The sequence below is a fragment of the Rutidosis leptorrhynchoides genome, chromosome 4 (assembly GCF_046630445.1).
Source record: "Rutidosis leptorrhynchoides isolate AG116_Rl617_1_P2 chromosome 4, CSIRO_AGI_Rlap_v1, whole genome shotgun sequence".
In the NCBI taxonomy this organism is placed as follows: domain Eukaryota; kingdom Viridiplantae; phylum Streptophyta; class Magnoliopsida; order Asterales; family Asteraceae; genus Rutidosis; species Rutidosis leptorrhynchoides.
The window spans coordinates 542,514,885-542,522,851 of NC_092336.1; positions in this window are offsets into that span (position 1 = coordinate 542,514,885).

The following is a 7,967-nucleotide window of genomic DNA, read 5'->3' on the forward strand; positions in this document are numbered from 1 at the left end:
GTGACAATAATTTAACAAAACGAGACGTGCCTTATATAAGGATTCATTTACTCGGCTGGTAATATTCAAAAATCCAATTTATCAATCTTACAAACAAGTTATTTAAATATTAATTGCAGATTCAAAAACAATTCCAATTAACGTCAATCATAATTCAATTGACCATATCTTTTAATTCGTTCATCGAAATTACGCGATTTCTAAATGAAAAGTTATTGATTTTTCGCCAGCTTTCCAAAAACATGCATATCATATACCTTTTATCAGTAATATATGTATTTAATTCGTGATTCATCATAAACTGTTTAATGACGAAATTTAGCATACAAGCATGCATAAATATATATACTCGAGCACTAGACATGGATACACAATTAATATATAAAAGATAAGATATGAATGCTCACGTATCAATATTGTGATTCAATATTGTAGGAAAGTACATAGATGCAACAGAGATGATAAACACTAGGTTTGACCTTTGACTCATGGTCATAACCCCCAAGTAATACCCATAACCTCCATAGCTATAACCCATAATTTCCTTAGCTCTATCTCGCTTGAAAACCCATTTCAAAAGTGACCCGCTCATGGCCTCGTCGTAGTATTTTATGTATAATACTACTAATAATAATAAGATTTATAATAATAATAATAATAATAATAATAATAATAATAATAATAATAATAATAATAATAATAATAATAATAATAATAAAATAAATACAGAGGAAGTAATATAGATTGAGAGAGATATGTGTTTTACAAAACAGAATTCGATCAAATTTATAGATGTGGTCAGGCCAGGTCTGCCATGCGATCGCATGGCTCCCAAGGCCTTTTCCCATGCGATCGCATGGGGATGTTTTACAGCTCACATTTGTTTAACGTGTACCTTGTCGACATATTATTATATAATATATGTAATATATTTAATTTATATAATTATTTATATATTATATTAAATTCTCATGCATAGTTAACCTGTAATTTTTGTTCCGATAAGTCGTACGTCATCACTCGACTTATGTCCCGGTTCCGGTTTTTCGAATGTCCATTTGTACGCTGAGAAAACTGGCTCTTTACGTTTTGTGACTCGTACATTTGTTAAAATATAGTCTTAAATTATCAATAAACTATATCACTCAAAGTGTATCTTAAACTTTCGAGTGTTTTGGTCATTTACTTCTATAAATCATCGTCTCGTAGTATATACATATACATTTTCATTTTGAAATAGTGTTTTACTGTAGCAAAGTTAACGTAGCAAAGTTTTTTTACTGTAGCAAATAGTGATTTTCGAAAATGATGTAGCTTTTCGGGTACTGTAGCAATTCGAAAATACTGTAGCAAATTAGTGTTTTACTGGTTCATCTTAAACGTTTTAATTAACTTATCTAAATATCAATCGAATCAATAATCGAATGTTACTATCATTTACTAAATAACTTGAAATCATATATATATATATATATATATATATATATATATATATATATATATATATATATATATATATATATATATATATATATATATATATATATATATAGTGGTAGGATCAAGAGGGAAGTAACCATTCGGGGGGAAGCGGGGGGAAGCAAAAACTTTTTTTTTCATTTTTTGAAAAAACTTTGTTCACGAACATTATAGATGAGATGAAAATATGAACATTTAGTAGAGACACTTTGTGATAAATATTTTTATTTTGGCGGGAAAACGCCCGAAGAAGTAATATATAACAATTATCGTGTTTTTCGAGCGTATTTTGAGGTTTTAGCTATTGGGGTTTAGATATTAGGGTTTAGATATTAGGGTTTATAGGGTTTAGATATTAGGGTTTAGAAATTTAGGGTTTAGGGTTTAGATTTAGGGTTTAGATTTAGGATTTAGATTGAGTTTTTAACACGAACGGTTTAGGGTTTAGGGTTTAGGGTTTAGGCTTTAGGGTTTGGTGTTTTGAGTTTATTCCATAAACCCAAAACACCAAACCCTAAACCCTAAACCCTAAACTCTAAATCGGGCTAAATTTTATTCACAAAACATGAAAAAAAACGTTCATTTTCTTCACGAACAATATTATCTTGAATGTTATTTTTGTCGATCATTTTCCCGCCTAAATAATAACATTCATCACAAAGTGTCTCTTCTAAATGTTCATATTTTTGTGTGATCTTGATGCCGGAAAAAAAAATTCAAAAAAACGAAAAAAAAAATTTGCTTCCCCCCGCTTGAAAGGACCCGTTCATATACATTATAAATGATTCACAATAGTTGATTACATCGCGAGGTATTTGACCTCTATATGATACGTTTTACAAACATTGCATTCGTTTTTAAAAGACAAACTTTCTTTACATCAAAAATTGACGGCATGCATACCATTTCATATTACATCCAACTATAATTGACTTAATATTAATCTTGATGAACTCAACGACTCGAATGCAACGTCTTTCAAAGTATGTCATGAATGACTCCAGGTAATATCCTTAAAATGAGCTAATGCACAGCGGAAGATTTCTTTAATACCTGAGAATAAACATGCTTTAAAGTGTCAACCAAAAGGTTGGTGAGTTCATTAGTTTATCATAATCCATCATTTCCGTAATAGTAATAGACCACAAGATTTCAGTTTCTATAAATATCCGTGCACTCGCAAGTGTATAAAAGTATTCTATAAGTTGTAGGCACCCGGTAACAAGCCTTAACGTTCATGTTTTACCCTCTGAAGTACACCAGATCAGGTGTGTTTAAAATAACCTCGAAGTACTAAAGCATCCCATAGTCAGGATGAGGTTTGTCAGACCCAATAGATCTATCTTTAGGATTCGCGCCTACCGTACATAGACAAGTAGTTTAATGTTACCAAGCTAAGGGTATATTTCTGGTTTAAACCCACATAGAATTAGTTTTAGTACTTGTGCCTATTTCGTAAAACATTTATAAATCGGCGCATGTATTCTCAGCCCAAAAATATATATAAAAAGGGAGCAAATGAAACTCACAATACTGTATTTCGTAGCAATTATGTATATGACGGCACTGAACAAGTGCAGGGTTTGTCTCGGATTCACGAACCTATATTAAGTATATATATTTATGTGTTGGTCAATATCTGTCTAACAATTTAGGTCAAGTCGTAGTGTATCACAATCCTAATGCTCGAGACCGACATGCAAAAGTCAACAAAAGTCAACTTGACCCAAAATGACTTTCAAAATCTATACATGTTTATTATATAACTTATATATAGTAGTTTTATATATTTAAATATATTTATCAGATCTTATTATACTAAATAATACAAGTCATTTATTAATAAATAAAAATTTATATTAAAATTCATATATGATAAAAATATACTTTTATATATCTCAAGTAATAAAATTTATAAAATTCACTTAATATCATAAAAATATAGTGGTATGTATTATTAATGTAATTACATTACGTGTGGTAAAAATATCTTTGTACGCATATTTATTTGATAAAATAATATTGATAATAATAATAATGATAAAAATAATAAAATGACAGTTTCAATAAAAATATTAATTTTTAGTAATAAAGATAATTTTAGTAATAACATCAACTGATAACAGTTATAATAATCGTTTTAATAATAATATTAAAATTAATGATAATTCAGTTGACCATATCTTTTAATCCGTTCATCGAAACCACACAATTTCTAAATGAAAAGTTATTAATTTTTTTCTTCAGCTTTTCAACGACATGCATATCATATAACTTATCTCAGTAGCATATGTATCAAATTCGTGATTTATCATAAACTATTTAACGACGAAACTAAGCATACAAACATGCATAATCATATATACTCGAGCACTAGTCAGGGATACACTATTAATATATAAAAGATAAGATATGAATGCTCACGTATCAATATTGTGATTCAATATTGCAGGAAAGTACGTAGACGCAACGAAAATGATAAACGTTAGGTTGACCTCACGAGCAATACCCTCGATCAATACCCATAACCTTCATAGCTATAACCCATAATTTCCTTAGCTATATCCCATTTGAAAACTTATTTTGAAATACTCTGAATATAACTCCTTCGTAGTATTTTATGTATACTAATAATATCTTGAAATAGTACTAAGTAAATATATATATATGTAATTCGATTGAGAGAGTTTAGAGAAATATATTTTCAAGTTTCTATGAAATAATGAAACCTATTGAATTCTATTTATAATAGATTTTTGAATTATTAAAGTATAAATTATTAAAGTGAATTATTAAAGTATGAATTATTAAAGTGAATTATTAAAGTATGAATTATTAAAGTGAATTATTAAAGTATGAATTATTAAAGTGAATTATTAAAGTATGAATTATTAAAGTGAATTATTAAAGTATGAATTATTAAAGTTAAAGTAAAGTAAAAGTAAAGTAAAGGTAAAGTTAAAGTATAGTAAAAGTGTGAAACTATATACGTATAATACGCGTATAAAAATATATAATATTAATTTAAATCGTTATATATTTAATAAAATAAAATATAAATATCATTATCTTTATCATACTGGTTAAGTAATGAGTTGTCAAAAAGAATAGATTTCTTAAATCACAGTGGACTTTATAACATAGGCCCGTAATCATATCATAATGTATCTGATAATTCAATCATTTGATATTATCTCTTAATTCTGTCGATAAATATATCGAAACAAATATGTTCATGTAAAGTATCATATATCTAATACTTTGTTAATGTTTTCAGTTAATATTATATATTATATATACATATCTATATACACATAATTGTTCGTGAATCGTCGAACACGGTCAAAGGGTAATTGATTACATGAATGTAGTTCCAAACTTTTTAAGATTCAACATTACAAATTCTGCTTATCGTGTCGGAAACATATAAAGGTTAAGTTTAAATTTGGTCGGAAATTTCCGGGTCATCACAGTACCTACCCGTTAAAGAAATTGCGTCCTGAAATTTGATCGAGGTCGTCATGGCTAACTATAAAAATGTTTTCATGATGAATATGAGTTGATAAATAGATTTTTATCATCATTGAGTAATATAGATAAAATAATTTGATTACGCGAAGAGTATAAGTGAAGCTATCGCAAGAGAGTGAGATGAGTAAACGTATATTCGTTTTAACCGATGACGTAGTTATGATTGATTTTCGGAATTCATGGGATTTAAAGAAAATCTTTGCAATAAGATTTGGTTCTTCGGCGATTAAGGAAATCAGGATCTTCTTTGATTAAATGCGATAATCTGTCTCGATTTCTCTGTCTAATATTTTACTATAATTCCACCCCCTTCGTTTCTTTATTTCCACATCTCACACCTTCTAGTCTTTCTCCCCAATTCATACTTTAAAGCATTCGTTAATATGCTTCATCCAGTATTGATTCTTGATATACTCTTAACTTTCATATATGTCATTCTTCTTTTTCATCTACCACCGGAGGAAGTTATTTTCTTCTACCATTACCTTGGGGTTATTGTGTTTTTCATTCTCCCGTGTCTTTATATTGCTATACGCATTGATATACACGGTTTGTAATTTTGGGGTTGTTATCGGGCTTTATATTCTCCATTATATTTCGGAGCTTCATGCTTTCGTTTTCTCTTTCCGACCTTAAGTCAAGCGGATAATGGTCCAGAATTCGTAGATATGAATTTTTGGATGAACATAGTTAATGTTCCAAGAAGAAAATCGTAATGGCACGATCTTGATTTGGCAAATTACCAGAATATCCGAAAATATAGAGCTATCAAGATGATATGTTCTTAATATGTTTGGAAATTGGGTAGAATGTAAGAGTCGTGTAAACAGTACATGATGACGGTATGTTCTGTGAATCATCACGTTCCATTAGAAACTCAGCATGACTTACTGTAATATAATCACGTTGATCAAGTGTCATTATATTATACTAACTCATGCTTCAGTTCCCAACACTACTTCAAAAACATTCCTATTTTAAATTCAAATTTTTTTTTTTTTTTAGAATTTAGAAACTAACACAGTTTCTTTTTATGTTGTAACGCAGATATTGCGAAGAGATAAAAGATTTCAGATAAGAATAGTTGTGAAAATATCTTCAGGAATATCGAAGATATTATAATAAAAGATACGATAATATGGATGATGAAGAAGATTTGTCTGTGAAGGTTTAGAATAAGAAGTAAGTTGTTTGCTAACGATTTCAGTAGACACTGAATCATTTGGATCCTTTAAAGGCAGGTTTAGTCTTTGTGATTTGTCCACAGCCTCCTTCATGGTCTGCTCAATCCGTTTTCCAGTTTCAAACCTTCTCTTTTTCTCAGCTTTACCACCATACTATTCTTTATCATCAAACTTTTGACTGTTAAAGTCGTTTACAGTTTTTGCTGCTTCATCAGCATTTTTCCAATTTCGAAGAACTAGTTCATGGTTTGGGATGTTTTTCAGAAAATTCACATTCGAAGTATGTAAGTCTAGGAGATAGACGTTATATGTATAACTTTTGACGTAAAATTGTCGCGAAATTCAAAATACTGATTGCTAATTCCCAGTAGTTGGTGTGACAATTATTGTTACAGGATGTAGGTGAGTACATGATGGGGTTTTAATGAATAAGTATAGTGGCTTTTCGGAGAGGCTTAAGTCGAAGGTTAATGAAGTTGTTGATAAGTTTACTGCTAATGTGGCGAGATATGAAAGGTTCCCCGGTAACAATGATGAAGGAGTAATTGTTATAATAAGGTTTATTCGTATAAACAAATGAAGGTGATTTGCTGGAGCTGTGACAAAACTGTCTATTTTGGAAAGAGATTGAAAAATTATATTTGGTAATAAATATCAAAGGATCTGACATGGATACGTGTTAAACTATAACTTTGGTTTCGAGAGCTTTTCAGATGCATGACAGTGGGTAATATGTGGTTGGATCATCATCTAGCATGTCTTTAGGAATTTCGAAGTGTTTGAACACATATTGTAATTGTTAATATACATATGATGTTCTAAGATTTTGAATGATACAAATATTTTTGTGAGTTCCATGAATAGAAATGAGGTTCTAGGACAGTTTTGAAGTCAAAGTATAGTTTTGAAAGATGTAGGAATCTAAGAGTGACGATTTCGGTTATATCTTGAATCGAATTTTGAGATTTCAAAATCAGAATATGTAATTAGATTTTGAATGAGTATGGTTGTTTTGATTTTTATAAAAGAATGTATATTGTTGTGAAAGTAGGGAGTATAATGGATGATTTGCTGAATCAGATTCGAAGAATGTAACATATTAATTGTGAATTTATATATCTCTCGGGTATTACCTACCCGTTAAAAAAAATTCACAATTAATATTTTGTACAAAAGAATTTTATTACAGTCTTTATGGAAATATATATGTGTATATTTCTTCAGATGTAATATTGATTTAATGAGTTAATATTAAATTAAACTCATTTGATTTATGGTTAAGGCGAGGATAGATAATTTCTAAACTTTAGAAATTACATAATCGCCGTAGAATGTTTCCCCAATGAAGTTATGAATCAATACTTCATCGTTGTGGTATTCCTTGGTATCTACATGGCGTATGACGTCGATGCTCGTGGGACAGATTGTGAAGTTGAGGTTTGCGATGCGGTTGTTGTTGGTGGTGGTAATGGTACTGTTGATGTTGTTGATGGTGGTACTGGTTATGCTGTTGGTGCTGCTGCTGGTGTTTGTAACCTTTGCACCATATTCTCCAAAGCCACTACCCGAGCGCGAAGCTCGTTGACTTCTTCTATTACACCGGGGTGATTGTCGGTTCGGACGAGCGGATAAATAAAATCTAGAATTTGATGTAGTATATAATCATGACGAGAAAATCTGGAAATGAGAGAGAAAATGGTGTTTCGGACCGGTTCACCGGTAAGTGCTTCAGGTTCATCGCCAAGAGGGCAATGTGGTGGATGGAAGGGATCA